The sequence below is a fragment of the Scyliorhinus canicula genome, unplaced genomic scaffold (genome assembly GCF_902713615.1).
Source record: "Scyliorhinus canicula unplaced genomic scaffold, sScyCan1.1, whole genome shotgun sequence".
NCBI classification, from domain to species: domain Eukaryota; kingdom Metazoa; phylum Chordata; class Chondrichthyes; order Carcharhiniformes; family Scyliorhinidae; genus Scyliorhinus; species Scyliorhinus canicula.
The window spans coordinates 61,512-78,715 of NW_024055881.1; the positions used below are offsets into that span (position 1 = coordinate 61,512).

General features: G+C 47.0%; 1 long non-coding RNA gene across 3 annotated transcripts; it reads right to left on the bottom strand.

The window, feature by feature from the left end:
- Nucleotides 1–3,649: 3,649 nt before the first annotated feature.
- Nucleotides 3,650–8,380, bottom strand: LOC119961262. 3 transcript variants are annotated; one of them, XR_005459629.1, is made up of 3 exons: nucleotides 8,267–8,380; nucleotides 6,103–6,195; nucleotides 3,650–3,710 (listed from the first exon to the last, which is right to left on the bottom strand). It is a non-coding gene; the product is annotated as an uncharacterized LOC119961262 (long non-coding RNA). The 3 variants fall into 3 exon arrangements; XR_005459630.1 differs by lacking the exon at nucleotides 8,267–8,380 and adding an exon at nucleotides 8,086–8,235; XR_005459628.1 differs by lacking the exon at nucleotides 8,267–8,380 and adding an exon at nucleotides 6,936–6,956.
- Nucleotides 8,381–17,204: the final 8,824 nt, after the last annotated feature.

A 17,204-nucleotide genomic window follows, 5' to 3' on the forward strand; every position in this document is an offset into this window, starting at 1 on the left:
TGGCACAGTAATTAGCACTGCTACCTCACAGCGCCAGGGACCCGGGTTCAATTCCGGCCTTGGTGACTGTGTGTGTGGAGTTTGCACTTTCTCCCTGTGTCTGCGTGGGTTTCCACCCGGTGCTCAGGTTTCCTCCAACAGTCCAAAGAAGGGAAAGTTAGGTGGATTGGCCTTGATAAATTGCCCCTTAGTGTCCAGGGATGTGCAGGTTAGGTGGGGCTATGGGGTTACTGGGACAGGATAGGGGTGTGGGCCTAGACAGGGTGCCCTTTCAGAGAATAGGTGCAGACTCAATGGGCCGAATGGCCTCCTTCTGCCATGTAGGAATTCTATGGTTCTAATTCTATTTGATGAATCTTCATAAAGCTCTGGTCACCACTCTTCAGGAAGGATGTGAAGGTTCTTGGAGAAGGTGCAGAGGTAATTTACCAGACTGGATCCAGCAAAGGAGGTTGAGAGGAGATTTGATTCAGGGACACAAGATTATGCCAGATTTCCATCGGGTGGACAAAGAAACTCTGTTTCCATTCACTGATCGTACAAACAGTCGGGACACAGATTTAAAGTTTTGGGTAAAACCTGGATTTAACTATATAAGATCCTGAGGGGTCTTGACAGGGTGGATGTGGAGAGGATGTTTCCTCTTGTGGGAGAATCTGGAACAACCCACATCACTGTTGCAAAGTAAGGCTGTCACCCATTTCAGATGGAGATAAGGATTTGTTTTTCTCTTGAGGGTTGCAAGACAAGGGGTGGCATAGTGCTTAGCACTGCTGCCTCACAGCATCAAGGTTGAATTCCCACCCTGTCTGTGCGGAGTTTGCACGTTCTCCCCCTGTCTGTGTGGGTTTCCTCCAGGTGTTCCGGTTTCCTCCCACAGTTCAAAGGTGTGCAGATTAGGTTGAATTGGTTAGGATTGTATTCGCTGGAGTTCAGAAGAATGAGGGGGGATTCACAGAAACGTATAAAAAGTGGGTGGCGCTGTGGTTAGCACCGCTGCCTCATGTCGTCGAGGACCCGGGTTTGATCCCGACCCGGGTCACTGTCTGTGTGGAGTTTGCACATTCTTGTGTGGGTCTCACCCCCACAAATCCAAAGATGTGCAGGGTAGGTAGATTGGCCACGCTAAAATGGCCCTTAATTGCAAAAAATGAATTGGGCACTCTAAATTGAACAAAGAACAAAGAAAAGTGCAGCACAGGAACAGGCCCTTCGGCCCTCCAAGCCCCTGCCGACCAAGCTGCCCGTATAAACTAAAATCTTCAACACTTCCTGGGTCCGTACCACTCTAATCCCATCCTATTCATGTATTTGTCAAGATGACCCTTAAATAAACCTATGCCCCCTAGTAATTGACCCCTCTACCCTGGGAAAAAGCCTCTGACGATCCACTCTGTTTATGCCCCTCATAATTTTGTAGACCTCTATCAGGTCGCCCCTCAAACTCCGTCGTTCCAGTGATCTAATCCCTACCTGCATTTGACCTTCCAAAATACATTACCTCACATTTGTCCGGATTAAACTCCATCTGCCATCTCTCCGCCCATGTCTCCAAACGATCTAAATCCTGCTGTATCCTCTGACAGTCCTCATCACTATCCGCAATTCCACCAACCTTTGTGTCATCTGCAAACTTACTAATCAGACCAGTTACATTTTCCTCCAAATCATTTATATATACTACGAACAGCAAAGGTCCTAGCACTGATCCCTGTAGAAGATCACTAGTCACAGCCTTCCAATTAGAAAAGCACCCTTCCATTGCTACTCTGCCTTCTATGACTGAGCCAGTTCTGTATCCACCTTGCCAGCTCACCCCTGATCCTGTGTGACTTCACCTTGTATACCAGTCAACCATGAGGGACCTTGTCAAAGGCCTTACTGAAATCCATATAGACAACATCCACTGCCCTACCTGCATCAATCAACTTTGTGACCTCTTCGAAAAACTCTATCAAGTTAGTGAGACACGACCTCCCCTTCACAAAACCATGCTGCCTCTCACTAATACGTCCATTTGCTTCCAAATGGGAGTAGATCCTGTCTCGAAGAATTCTCTCCAGTAATTTCCCTACCACTGACGTAAGGCTCACCGGCCTATAGTTCTCTGAGTTATCCTTGCTACCCTTCTGAAACAAAGGAACAACATTGGCTATTCTCCAGTCCCCCGGGACATCAGCTGAAGACAGTGAGGATCCAAAGATTTCTGTCAAGGCCTCAGAAAAAAAACAGGGCGAGACAGAGTAGATTCAGGAAGGATGTTTCCGATAGTGGGTGTGTCCAGAAATAGGGGTCACAGTCTGAGGATACGGGGTAGACCATTTAGGACAGAGATGAGGAGAAATTTCTTCACACAGAGAGTGGTGAGCCTTTGGAATTCGTCGCCACAGGAACTAATTAAGGCTAAAACATTGCATGTTTTCAAGAAGTAGGGTGAAGGGGATCAAAGGATATGGGGGGAAAGCGGGATTAGGCTATTGAGCCTAATCAGCTCTGATCGTAATGAATGGTGGAGCCGGCTCGAAGGGCCAAATGGCCTCCTGCTTCTATTTTCTACGTTGCTCCGTATCTGTGCATGTAAATGGTCCAGGAGCTATGAGGAAGAATGTTTTTACACAGCCAGTGGCAATGACCTTAAACTTGCTGCCAATGACGGAGTTTGGAAATAGACACAATAATTTTTTTTTTTAATTGGATAGAAACCTGAGAGAAATAAACCGGTGAGGGTACAGAGATAGAGCAGGAGAATAACTCTGACTGGATTGCTCCAGATAATAATAACATTTATTAGTGTCACAAGTAGGCTTACATTAACACTGCAATGAGGTAACTGTGAAAATCCCCAAGTCGTCACACTCCGGCTCCTGTTCGGGTACACAGAGCGAGAATTCAGAATGTCCAATTCACCTAACAAGCACATCTTTCGGGACTTGTGGGAGGAAACCGCAGCACCCGGAGGAAACCCATAACAGACACAGGGAGAACATGCAGACTCCGCACAGACAGCGACCCAAGCCGGGTATCAAACCCGGGCCCCTGGCGCTATGAAGCAACAGTGCTAACCATGCTGATTAGAGCTAGCATGGACTCAATGGACCGAATGCCCTTCTCTGCCCTTTTTCTATTTTTTAAAAATAAATTTAATGTACCCAATTCATTTTTTTCCAATCAAGGGGCAATTCAGTGCAGTCAATCCACCTATCTGCCCATCTTTGGGTTGTGGGGGCAAAACACAAGCAAACACGGGGAGAATGTGCAAACTGCACATGGACAGCGACCCAGAGCCGGGATTGAACCTGCGACCTCGGCGCTGTGAGGCAGCAGTGCTACTCACTGCGCCACCGTGCTGACAGCTGACTCTGACATTTCTGTCTAATCTCGCTTTATAATTTAACCCTGGAGAGTTCAGATATCATTCAGGTAAAGCTGTGCTATACTCCCTCCGAGGCCATTCTATCCTTCCTCTGGTTTGTTGTCCAGAACTGAACACAGTTCTCCAGGTTTGGTCTAACCAGGGATTGTGAATCTCGGGCTTTTCCAGTCACACTGAGACCTGAAATCTTCCCTCACAGACAGAACAGACAAACCTTTTACCTTCCACACCCAGATGCTGCTGATATTCAGGTTCTGATGAATCGAGTGACTCTGTCAGATCGCGATGTGACATTTGGTTTGCGTTTCCCGTCTGTTAAACCTCCACTTCCAGTATCCTGTAAATTTACAGAAACCTCACTGTCAGTTTAGGATAGAAATTCACAACATTCTCTCCTCGCCAACTTTGATTAAATGTATTCCTGGAGGTTTGATCACATGACCTCCCCTCCATCCTCCAGCCATTAATCGGTCAACACATCCATCCTTGTGACACACTGCCTTCCTCGGCCAATTGGGAAGCAAAAGGTCTCATTACCTCACAGGATAGTGTTTGACTGTCAGCCAAACATCCTTTATCCCATTTTCAATATTTTTATATCCGCTGAAGAGAAATGTTCAAAAATCTTTCCTGTCCCTATGATTTTCCAGAAATCCAGGTATGAATCTCACCAAGGTAGAAGGTAAAATTTGAATTTGTTGAAAATTTACTGAAGACCATGAAACAATTGTTGGTTGTTGCAAAGACCCATCTGGTTCACTCCTGTCCTTCAGTGAAGGAAATCTGCCATCCTTACCTGGTCTGGCCAAACCACAGCAATGTGGTTGACTCTTTAAATGTCTTCTCATCCAGTGGAAACATCTTCCACTTGTCTATCACATCAAACCTTTTCATAATCTTACAGGATCAGGCCATCCTTTATTCCCCTTTCCAGAGAAAAGTTTATGCCCTGTCCAATCCCTTTTGCCAGGTGTAACTTGCCAGTTCAGGCATAATTTAAATATATTTGCCTGCATCTTCTCCAGTCCTTCTAGGTCCATTTTGTGATGTGGAGACTTTACTTAATCTGAGCAATAAACCCACCGTTGTCCTCAAATGCCTGTATGTTGCAGTATTTTAATCATTTTACCATTAGCTGAATGTAAGATGGGACAGAAGAAGCAGATCCAACGAGTCTGTAACACTGTAGAACATCTACAAACTTGCCTCTTCCCCTCACTGCTAAACAGTTGACTTTTTCACTCTTAGCCTGTCAGCTATGGTATTAAGAATAATGTGTCAGAGAAAAAGTGGATTTCAGCTCGGTGACACTCGGCCAGACTAAATTTTCGTTCACAGGGTTGTGGAGCTAATGTCTCCATGTCGTAAAATGGATCTGGAAGGACTGGGAAAGTATTCCAGAATGATGCCTGAACGAGCAGGTTACAGCCAGCAAGAAATGCAGTGGCTCGATGAGCCATATGGTCTCCACCCGCTTCCATTACTTGTGTTCTTATGAACATCACTGTAAATCATTTCTATGCAGACACAACAGATGCAACAACCACCAGTTCATCGCCTTCCCTCCCACATTCCAGGATTCCAAACATACTTTCCAGGTGACAGTGATTTACTTGTACTTCTTGCTATCCACTGTTGTGTATGCACTGCTCACGATTTGATCTTCCCTACACTGAGGAGATTAAATCTGGATTGGGTGACTGTGGAACATCACCATTCAGTCTGCAAGCATAATCCTGAGCTTCTGATCATTTTAATTCCCCGCCCCATTCCCACTCTGTCCTCAGCCTCCTGCACTGCTCCAATAAAGCTCAAAGGAAACTCGAGGAACAGAACCTCATCCTTGATCAGGCAATTCCTGACCTTCCAGACACAACATTCATTTCAGTAATTTCAGATTATAATCATCACTCCGATATTTTTAGACAGTTGGTGCTGGTAATGGTTCTGCTGTTGCCATTTATACTTCACCTGGACCTGCCTTTTATTCTCTTGTCCTATTAGTTTATTTACTTATCTCATTGTCACCCAGATTTATCTTGCACCATTATCCCCTTTGTCATTTCATCACTTCAGCCTTACATCCTCCCAAACTGCCCCCCTCTGAAATGGCCCAGCAAGCCACTCAGTTCCAGGGCAATTAGGGGTGGGCAACAAATGCCGGCTCAGCCAGCGACAGCCACATCCCAAAACACAAAGGAAAGTTGGCAGCTAGAAAGACAAATGCAATGTTCGCATTCATTTCAAGAGAGCTACAATATAAGATGAATGGGGATGAGAAACATATCAGCCATGATCGAATGGCAGAGCAAACTCCAAAACCTGATGGGCTGAATGGCCTAATTCTGCTTCTCTATCTTTTTTTTCAATGAGGGGATCTCATAGAAACATTTGTAAAAAAATTGTTGGAATCCATCCCAGACCTGGATCCAGATCAATTGATTCTTGGAGGAGACTTCAATTGTGTTCTGGATCCGAAATGGACTGGTCCCAGCTGATTCAACCACAACAAACACATGAAAAAGGAATGAAACCAGACAGACCACCCGGCATCAACCCAGGCACCAGAAACAACAATGGCAAACCCAGCAACAGATTTTTAAAAACTGTTCCCATCAGTAAATTGTGAAAAGGGACACAGATTTAAGATTGTGAACAAGATCTACAGGGGAGATAGGAGGTAGACATTTTATACAGTGAGTGATAACGATATGGAACTCAATGCTTACACACAAAGGTCGACAATCTCCAGGTCCCGGTAACCCGAATTTGATGTGAGGATTGGTTGTGAGTTTCCTGTCTGCGAATCCCTTTCTAAGCCCCTGTGAAAGAAGTTTACAAAGGCATCACTGTCAGTCCAGAAATGTAATTCAGGAAAGATAAACGTTTCGCCTGGTTTGAGTTTGCTGTGTGTAAATCCTCCCCTACTAACCCCCTGTAAAAGGAGTTTCCAAAATTAATCACTGTCAGTCCAGGATAGAAATTCACAACATTCTCTCCTCCTGCTCCCGGGTCCAGGATGACTGCTCATGCCCCCCGCTGCACACTGACCCTCGTTGTCAGAGCAGTCCCTTGATTTGACAGTGACATCTACTCGGGGTTGTGAATTTCTACCCGGGGTCTTCATGTGGCTGAACAGAGCCACAGAGCTTTGGACACATGGGGCAGGATGTCCAATGAGACAGTGAAATCCGGAGAGCAGGATTGGCTTCCTTTTCTTTCCATCTCTGCCACCGCTTTGCATCATCAATAAGACATTGGGACTCAAAGACTAATCCAGTTTGATGGACAAGTTGTCTCCATTCTGAACAATGGGGAACAAGCCCCTCCCACTCATTGAAACATCGCCCCGCCAAAGATGACAAACGTGCATGCGCCCTGCTGCACATCCAATAAAGATGGCGGCCGTTAACCCGAGCCGAACATGAACTACAGCTCCGCTCGATACAAACTGGGTCCCGGAATCTCTTTTCCGAGGTTTGCAGCTTACAACAGCTTTACACAATGTTTCCGCCCACACCCGCGATCTCTCGCTCCCTGTATATTGTTAAACACCTCTCACCGATTTTGGAATTGATGCAGAACAGAGAATTTGACACTCATCCAAAACTTCATTCACTGCAGCGGTGTGAATGGAGAATTCCTGCCTATGTTTCTGTCAGGATATTGCTGGGGTAAAAGAAAAGTTCGAATTTGAATTGTACTTTTGTGTTTGTATTGAGATCTTCTTTCTCCAATATAATATAGTTAATTTTTCTTTGATTCTTAGTATTAAAAGTTAGGGCAGCACCGCAGCACAGTTGCTTCACAGCTCTAGGTTCGATTCCCGGCTTGGGTCACTGTCTGTACGTCCTCCCCGGGTCTCCGTGGGTTTCATCCGGGTGCTCCGGTTTCCTCCCACAGTCCAAAGATGTGCAGTTTAGGTGGATTGGTCATGATCAATTGCCCTTAGTGTCCAAGCTACTGGGTTACGGGCTTAGGGTGGAGGCGTGGCCTTGAGTTGGGTTCTCTTTCTAAGGGCTGGTGCAGACTCGATGGGCCGAATGGCCTCCTTCAGCACTGTAAATTCTATGATTCTATGAAGAAGCCCTTCGACATTGTCATTACCCAGACTGCGCATGCTTCAATCACAGCGGGTCCCGCCCATCATTCACTCCGACTGGTTGGAGGACCAGCTGCCCTCACTCGGTCCTCTAGACCTGCCCCTCCTCTTCCTATTGGTCCGGAGCTGCCGTCAATCACCCGGGCATTGTGACGGTTCCAGATGGTGAGAGCGGCACAGGCTCTGGCTGACTCGCTGATTGTCCAATAATAACAGTGAGAGTCTCAGTGGGACAATCAGACAATAATAGTGGAGATGGGGCCCAGAGGATAAACAGCAAAGGATTTACTCACTTTGAGAGTAACAAACACTGTGTTCTAATAAGAGTCAGGCTACAGTGTGTGAGTGAACATATCATTGGATCCAATGTAGAATCATAGAATCCCTACAGTGCTGAAGGAGGCCATTCGGCCCAGTGAGTCTGCACCGCCCCTCATTCACTCTGATTGGTTGGAGGACCAGCAGCTCTAGGTCAATTCTCCAGTCCTGCCCCTCCTCTTCCCATTGGTCCAGAGCTGCCGTCAATCACGCGGGCATTGTGACGGTTTCAGGTGGTGAGAACGGTCACAGGCTCAGGCTGACTGGCCAATAATAACAGCGAGAGTCTCACCGGGATCCTGAAGCACCGCTAATCAAAGATGGCGGCCGTGGAACTGGGCCTGGCACCCGATAAAAGCTCCGCAGCTGCCAACACGGGACTTATTCCGGCCTTGTGACCAACAGGGGGTGTTTATGAAACCTTCACTCCCTCCCCACCCCGACTCCCGTCTCCATTCCTCCCTCCGCCTCACCGACTCTCACCGCCCCAAACAGCCGCTCCCGCACTCGCAGAACTCCAAGCACAGTGGCACTGCGCATGCTCGATTCACCCAGCACTGCGACTGCGCACTGGGTCCTGTGGAGTGATTAGGGCACATTCACAGCCGCAGTGAAGGTTGGGTAATAGCCGCACCATTGACACCCCAAACTGTAAATAAAAAATAACTTGGTTACCAATTGATAAAAATAATCAAACAAATTATTGTCAATGGGTAATGTGCTATTCACTATTTTTCAAAATGATTAAATGCTGCTCTCCTGTGGAACAATGCAGAACCTAAGGTTTTTTCCCCCAATGGGTCCTTCCTCTCTCCTCCACAGAAGATGCAAACTCTTACTGGGTTCAATCCCAGAATCAGTAATTCCTCCATCTTCTTCCCTCTTTCTCGTGATGATACTGAATGTTCAATGTTTTCTAGAATGATCCAGCACATATGTCACTCGGCACACCATGTCTATACTGACCCTGTACAAGAGCTACCACTTTTCCTGGTTAAATTCCATTTGCCACTGTTCTGCCCATATGACCCACCCATCTGTATCATCATGTAATTTAAGGCTTTTCTCCTCGCTAGTTACCCCACCAACAATTTTCCATCTGCAAACTTATCGATCATACCTTCATATATTTCAAGACATCGATTTTATATATAATTACTATTGGTGACTGAGGATGCACCAGATCTCCATCAGCACCTGAACCTGTGCTTCCTTCCTTCGAGAACTTTAATAACTCTGGATAAACAATGCTGAAAAAGCTGGGCGTAATTCTCCGCCACCTGGGAATCGGCGGGGGTGGGAATCACGCCGCACCGGTCGGCGTGCCCCCCACGGCGATTCTCCAGCCCGCGATGGGCCAAAGTCCCACCGCTGACAGGCCTCTCCCGCCGACGTGGTTTAAACCACCTCTGATGCTGGCGGGAGCAGACGGCGCAAGTGGGCCTGGGGTCCGGGGGGGGGGCATAGGGCAGTTGGACCCCAGGGGTTGACCCCATGGTGGCCTGGCCTGCGATCAGGGCCCACTGATCGGCGGGCGGGCCAGTGCTATGGGGGAACTCTTTTTCTTCCGCCGCCGCCACAGCCTCCACCATGGCGGAGGCGGTAGAGACCCCCCTACCACGCATATGCCGGGATGACGTCAGCAGCTGCTGATGCTCCGGCGCACGTGCGGCCTGACGCCGGCTGGCGAAGGCCTTTTGGCCAGCTGTTCGCTCCGGCAGTCAGGGCGGAATGGCCGTTCACGGCGGCCGGCGGGGAGCCAAAGGCCGCTCGCGCCTGCCGGCGGAGCAGGAGCCACTCCGGTGCGGGCTGAGCCCCTAAAGATGTGGAGAATTCTGCACCTTTTGGGGAGGCCCGATGCCAGAGTGGTTGGGGCCACTCCGGTACGCCGGGACCCCCTGCCCTGCCGGGTAGGGGAGAATACCACCCCTGGTGTTCTGGTCAAGGCTAATAAGTGAGTGCTGCTTTGCCTGACTCTGAATTTACTCCACTCCTGTTCACTCCCCACTTATATAATATGCATTGACCATAATGACTGGGAAGAGTTTAGAACATAGAATGGTACGGCACAGGACAGGCCCTTCATCCACGATATTGTGCCGACCATTTCTCCTAATCTAAGATCAACCTAACCTACACCCTTCAATTTACTGATGTCCATATGCCAAAAGTCCCGAATGACTCTGACTCCACCACCTCTGCTGGCAGTGCATTCCACGCAACCACCACCTTCGGTGTAAAGAACCTACATCTGACATCTCCCCCATACCTTCCTCCAATCACCTTAAAATTATGTCACCTCATGATAGCCATTTCCACCCTGGGGAAAGGTCTCTGGCTATCCATTCTATCCATGCCTCCCATCACCTTGTACACCTCTCTCAAGTCACCTCTCTTCCTTCTTCGCTCCAGTGAGAAAAGCCCTCGCTCCCTCAACCTTTCTTCATAAGACATGCCCTCCAGTCCAGGCAGCATCCTGGTAAATCTCCTCTGTACCCTCTCCAAAGCATCCACATCCTTCCTATAATGAGGCGACCAGAACTGGACACAATATTCCAAGTGTGTCTAACAAGGGTTTAATAGGGGCAGCACGGTGGCCTAGTGGGCAGCACAACCGCCTCACGGCGCTGAGGTCCCAGGTTCAATCCCGGCTCCGGGTCACTGTCCGTGTGGAGTTTGCACATTCTCCCCGTGTCTGTGTGGGTTTCGCCCCCACAACCCAAAAATGTGCAGAGTAGGTGGATTGGCCATGCTAAATTGCCCCTTAATTGGAAAAAATAATTGGGTAATCTAAATTTATAAAAAAAAACAAAAAAACAAGGGTTTAATAAAGCTGCAGCAAAACATCGCAGCTCTTAAACTCAATCCCCCTGTTAATGAAAGCCAACACACTATATGCCTTCTTAACAACCCTATCAACCTGGATGGCAACTTTGAGGGATCTGTGTATGTGGACCCCAAGATCCCTCTGTTCATCCACACTTCCAAGAATTCTGCCTTTTAACGCTGTATTCAGCATTCAAATTCGACCTTCCAAAATGAATCATTTCACATTGATCTAGGTTGAACTCCACCTGCCACTTCTCAGCCCAGCTCTGCATCCTGTCAATGTCCTGTTGTAACTTGCATCAGCCCCCAACACTATCTACAACTTCCCCAACCTTTGTGTCATCGACAAACGTACTAACCCGCCTTCCACTTCCTCATCCAAGTCATTTATAAGAACAACAAAGGGCAGAGGTCCAAGAACAGATCCCTGCAAGACACCACTGGTCATCGACCACCAGGCAGAATACTTTCCATCCACTACCCGCTGTATTCTATTGGCCAGTCAATTCTGTATCCAGACAGCCAAATTTCCCTGTATCCCATGCCCCCTAACTTTCTGAATGAGCCTATCATGGGGAACCTTATCAAATGTCTTACTGAAATCCATATACACCACATCCACTGCCCGACCTTCATCAATGTGTCTTGTCACATCATCAAAGAATTCAATGAGGCTTGTGATGCATGACTGACTACCTTTAATCAAACTATGGTTTTCTAAGTAATCATAAATCCTACCTATCACAATCCTTTCCAATAATTTGCTCACCACAGACGTAAGACTGATGGGTCTGTAATTCCCAGGGATTTCCCTATTCCCTTTCTTGAACAAGGAAACAACATTTGCCTCCCCCCAAACATCTGGTACTACTCCAGTGGAGAGCAAGGACACAACAATCATCGCCAACGGCACAGCAATCTCCTCCCTCACTTCCTGTAGTAACCTTGGTTATATCCCGTCAGGCCCAGGGGACTTATCTATCTTGATGCTTTTCAAAATTTCCAGCACATCCTCCTTAATGTCAACCTGTTTGAGTCTATCAACCTGGTTCACACTGCTCTCATGAGCAACAAGGTCCCTCTCTCCCGTGAATACTGAAGCAACATATTCATTTAGGGCCTCGCCCATCTCCTCACACTCGTGGCATGTGTTCTGTCCACTATCCCTGATCAGCCCTACTCTCAGGATATTGGTGCCCGAGATGAACATTTGAACTGTTTCGCACAGTCCTCATATTTCCACACGTTCTCCATGATGCCTGTGTCCTGTGTCTCTCCAGGTTGGATGAGCAGTTGAAGCCTTGTCCACACAGGACACGTGCATGGTGTCTCTGTGCTGTGAATGGTGTGATGTCAGGCTGCGTAACTGGTTCCAGTTATTTCCACAGTCTGTTCACTGGATCAGACAGATGGGTGACTGCTAGGAAGGGCAGGCAGGCAGTGCAGGAATCCCCTATGGCTGTCCCCCTCTCTAACAGGTATACCATTTTGGATACTGTTTGGAGGGATAGGCCAGTGGGGAAACCAACAACAGCAGCCTGAACAGTGGCACCACAACCGGCTCTGTTGTTCAGCAGGGGAGGGCAAAGTGCAGGAGAACGATAGTTATAGAGGACTCGATAGGAAGGGGCACAAATAGGTGCTTCTGTGGACAGGAAAGAGACTCCAGGATGGTACATTGCCTCCCTGGTGCCAGGGTCCAGGATGTCTCTGAACGAACACAGTACATCCTGAAGGGGGAGGGTGAACAGCCACTGGGATATCTTCCGGGACAGGTATAACCTGTACAAGAAGGAAGTGTTGCATCTAAACTGGAGTGGCACCAATATCCTGGCTGGGAGGTTTGCTCGAGTCACTCGGGAGGATTTAAACTAGTATGGCAGGGGGGTGGGAACCAGAGCGCAGAAGGTGTAATAACTGAGGGGGAATTGGAGAACAAAAATATGAGAACAACATCACCTTGTCTGCTCAAACATAGCGTTTTGAAGAGTATTTGTTTCAACGCCAGAAGTATAGCGGGGAGGCAGATGAACTTAGAGCACTTATTATAACTTGGAATTACGATGTTGCGGCTATCACAGAAACCTGTTTAAATGAAGGGCCGGATTGGCAACTGAATGTTGGAGGATACTGATGCTTCCGGAGAGATAGAGAGGGATGTAAAAGTGGTGGGGGAGTAGCATTACTGGTTAAAGGGGCTGGTTTAGCTCACAAGGCTAAATCGCTGGCTTTTAAAGCAGGCCAGCAGCACGGTTCGATTCCCGTACCAGCCTCCCTGGACAGGCGCCGGAATGTGGCGACTAGGGGCTTTTCACAGTAACTTCATTGAAGCCTACTCGTGACAATAAGCATTTTTCATTTCATTTCATTTCATAAAGAGAATATTATAATATTATGACGGGAAATATACTGTAAATGTCAAAACTCAGAGGAATATAGAAAGTCAGAGAGAGCTGTGTGTGCATGTGCACAGATCTTTGAAGTTGGCAGCACAAATAGACAAGTTACTCAAGAAAGCAGACGGATTGCTTGCCTTCATTGGACAGGGCATCAAGTATAAAAACTGGCAAGTCATGCTGCAGTTGCATAGAACCTTGGTAAGGCCACACTTGGAGTATTGTCCACAATTCTGGTTGCCAGAGTACCAGAAGGATGTGGAGGCTTTGGAGAGGTGCAGAGGAGGTTTACCAGGATGTTGCCTCATCTGGAGGGTGTTAGCTATGTGGAGAGGCTGAATAGACGCGGACTGTTTTCGTTAGAAAGACAGAGGTTGAGGGGTGACCTGAAAGAGGTCGACAAGATTATGAGGGGCATGGATAGAGTGGATGGGCAGGCACTCTTTCCGAGGGTGGAGGGATCAGTCACCAGGGGGCATAGGTTTAAGGTCTCTGGGGCAAAGTTTAGAGGAGATGTGCGAGGCAGGTTTGTTTACGCAGAGGGTGGTGAGTGCCTGGAACGCATTCCCAGGGGAGGTTGTGGAAGCAGATACATTAATGGCGTTCAAAAGGCATCTTGACAAACACATGGATAGGATGGGTATAGAGGGATACAGCACAAGGAAGTGCTGAACGTTTTGCCAACGATTGGTATCATGGCCGGTACAGGTTTGGAGGGCCGAATGGCCTGTTCCTGTGTTGTATTGTTCTTTGTTCAAAGACCCTGTTCAATGTGGGAGAAACAGTTCCCGTGTTTGGCATGTGGATGACATTTTAGCCGATGGTCTGACCTTTCGAACAATATGTAGTCACGCTGGAAGAAACCTTGGAAATCTGGGGACTGTGGAATAGATTTAATCAGACCTGGAGATTCATCGACATGTTCACACTGAGGAGCGACCGTTAATGTTCTCCGTGTGTGGGAAGGGATTCACTCAGTTCACCAGCCTCACTTCATCATGGTCAATCTGTACAGGACTGTTTCCAAGTGCAATGTATCTTTCCTGAGGTTTGGTGGCCAGTACGGAACACAGTTCATGCAGCAAGTGAGGAAAAGACAGCAGGAATTTATCTAATCTGTGATTTACAAGGACACATTCTTGGTTCCCAGCAGTTACGTTTCTTCAGTAATTTCTTCATTTTCCCTAAACTACCCTGCCTGTTAATTCTATTATTTCTGATAATTCCATTACTGTAGCGAAAACATCACACATTAGAATTTAATCTGTTCCATTATTCGCTCTGGTTTAAGTTTATGTTGAGGTTAATAACAGACAAAATCTGTCCCTCTCCCCGATCCGATTAGAGTTTCCAATGAGTGGATTCTGTGGAATGGAATGTCTTATCAACGTTTCCATGGTGAACTGTCTGCAGTGAAGGAATGTCTGATCAGCGTTTCCATGGTGACCTGTCTGCAGTGAAGGAATGTCTGATCAGCGTTTCCATGGTGACCTGTCTGCAATGAAGCGCCTGTTTGAGTTTCTAACTCAGACTAAACTTCTCTGTCCCATAACACATTATATCAGACATTAGATGTCAATGTATTTCAGCCATGTTATGTTAATATCTCCAAAACCCTAAAAAGCGTTCAGATACACAAATGTTTAAATGTGGGAGGACAAGTTGATAAAGTGTTTCAAAAACACATGGGATCCAAGGTTTATAATTCTGGGTGTGGAATACAAAAGGACAGAGGTCATGTAAATCTGTACAAATCATTGGTTAGGCTGCAGTTGGAATATTAGATCAGGTTTTGGGGATCTTACACCAGGAAGGATGTCAAGGCCATGGAGAGGGTGTAGAAGAGATTCACTGAGATGATCCCAGGGAAGAAAGGCTTTAGTTACATGGAGGGATTAGAGAAACTGGGGCTCTGTTCATTCGAACAGAGGCTGACTGGAGATCAGAGGGAGGGAGTTCGATTCCGGCCTTGGGTGACTCTGTAGGGTTTGCACTTCCTCCCCGTGTCTGCGTGGGTTCCTTCTGGGTGCTCCAGTTTCCTCCCACAGTCCAAAGATGCACAGGTTAGGTGGATTGGCCATAATAAGAGATTTCCCCTCTGTGTCGAAAGGTTAGGTTGGGTTCTGGGGATAGGGTGAAGGAGGGGTCCTGAGTGTGGTGCCATATTGGAGGGTCAGTGCAGACCCGATGGGCTGAATGGCCTCCTTCTGCATTTTAGAGATTCTATGGAACAGAAAAAGACGTATATGAAATATCAAGCAGACTGTACAACAATATTCAGGACTCTCACTGTCCCTCTGGGCCTGCGGTGTGTTTTTGGGGGGGGGTGGGGGGGGGGGGGGGGGGGAGAACCAGTGGGGGAACCGGTGATGGTTTCTCTGATCACTGAATGAAATGTTATTTTTAAAGTGAAGGGTGTCTGTACTGGGAAATCTGAGTACTAAGTGCCAGCTTGAACCATTCTCCAATCAGTTCCAGCACAGCTCCCTCTACATTGCCCCATGAAACACCCCCAAGGCTGATACAAAATGGTTTAGATGCAGAGTAAATCTCCCTCGATGCTGTCCCCATCAAACACTCCCATGATCGGTATAGCACAAGGTTGGATACATTGTAAATGGTCCTCTGCACTGTCCCCATCAAACAGTCCCAGGACAGGTACAGCCTACCTTCTGGAAATCCAGATAAAGCACATCTACATGTTTCCCTTTATTGACATCCCTTCTTGTTACTTCCTCAAGCATCTTGCTAAATTAGTCAATCACGATTGATTCCCTGAACCCATTTTCAAACACTGTGTCAAAAGAAAATTCAAATCTCCTCTGCCCCTCTGGCTCCTTTGCCAATTACCTTAGACGGACTCACTTTCTGTTAAAGAGCCTGTCAACCCCTCTCACCCACTTTCCCGAAAGTGAACAATTTTAATCAGGAAAAGCCCAACAAATTCAAATATTTTCTGTTTAAAAGTTTATTGCTGAAATAGAACATGGTTAAAAAAACTGATGGAAAATTACTTGAGGATCAAAGACAATCAGAGTAACAGGATGTTCACAATGTTCTGGACCCAAATGGTTTCCCTTCAGCTCCTCTGTACCCTGTCCCCGTGACTCCCCGCTTTGGATACGGGGGCACTGAACCCTGGGGTCACGTCACTATCAGTCCCGGTCACCCTCCCTGCCCTGAACCCTGATTGGTTGGAGGTGCAGTTCCCAGTCAGGCCTCCAGCACCTCCCTGTCTCTATTAGCGACGCCCATGGCAGTTTCTCAACTGGGGAACAGGCCCCGTTATTCTCAGCTAAATTCAGCCCTCAGCTCCATCACCTGGCTGTCATTGACACGAACAATAGCGACAGAAAGGTGCCCGAGGCTCAAATAGGAAAACAAAACTTGTGGATTTGGACCCCCATAAAGGTCAGCAACTTCTTAGAAAAAATCAAACTCCCAGTCAACAAATTAAAGGATCACACGACATGACTAGGTTTTATGAGTTTTAATACAACAAACAAACAAACTAGAAGCTACTTTAAGTCAGATCCCTACACATTAAACTATAAACTAGAACTTTGCCCTTTTTCACAATCTAGAAATACACTCCACGATTATAGTTACTCTGCCTTATAAATCAAAACTTAATTGTCTCAGAACCTGTCCAAAGCGATGATTCATTCCCGAGGATTTACTTCAGTTCTTCAACCAAGACACCGAGGAAAAAAAAGGGAGAATAGAATAGAATGTGAACTAGCAAAATACATAAAAATGGACTGTAAAAGTTTCTGTGGCTACGTAAAAAGGACATACTGGCACTGGAGGGTGTGCAGAGGAGATTCACTAGGTTAATCCCAGAGCTGAAGGGGTTGCATTATGAGGAGAGGTTGAGTAGACTGGGACTATACCCGTTGGAATTTAGAAGGATGAGGGGGGATCTTATAGAAACATTTAAAATTATGAAGGGAATAGATAGGATAGATGTGGGCAGGTTGTTTCCACTGGGTGAAAGCAGAACTGGGGGACATAGCCTCAAAATAAGGGGAAGTAGATTTAAGGACTGAGTTTAGGAGGAACTTCTTCACCCAAAGGGTTGTCAATCTATGGAATTCCTTGCCCAGTGAAGCAGTTGAGGCTCCTTCATTAAATGTTTTTAAGGCAAAGATAGATAGTTTTTGAAGAATAAAGGGATTAAGGGTTA